The following is a 426-nucleotide window of genomic DNA, read 5'->3' on the forward strand; positions in this document are numbered from 1 at the left end:
CAAAACGGGGATTAAGTCAGTACGTGACAAAACAGGAATTCCAAGGGATTAAGCTCTTAGAATTCGCACTCCATGTCCAGCTCCTGTCCAAATATTTATTATTACTTATGAGAAAACTCTGCAAATTGCAAAGCTCTCTACCACCAAAGATTAGCACCCTAGGGCAAAATGAGCCCTTTACCACTCCCTCGATGCTCCCCAGCGCTAAGTTCCCAGCGGAGGTTGCAGTGAACCCAGATCGCGCCACCGCACTCCAGCCTGGGTGACAGGGAGAGACTCTTGTCTCAAAAAAAAAAAAAAGAAAAAGAAAAAAGCGAGTAAGTGGAGCGTAATTACCCTCGCCAATAGCCTGTAACCACCGCGGCCGCCACTCCCCTTTTCCTGGCCTCGCCCCTCTCCACCCACGACTCTGGCTCCGCCCCTCGT

This window comes from Trachypithecus francoisi, unplaced genomic scaffold, assembly GCF_009764315.1.
Source record: "Trachypithecus francoisi isolate TF-2019V2 unplaced genomic scaffold, Tfra_2.0 Lachesis_group2, whole genome shotgun sequence".
NCBI classification, from domain to species: domain Eukaryota; kingdom Metazoa; phylum Chordata; class Mammalia; order Primates; family Cercopithecidae; genus Trachypithecus; species Trachypithecus francoisi.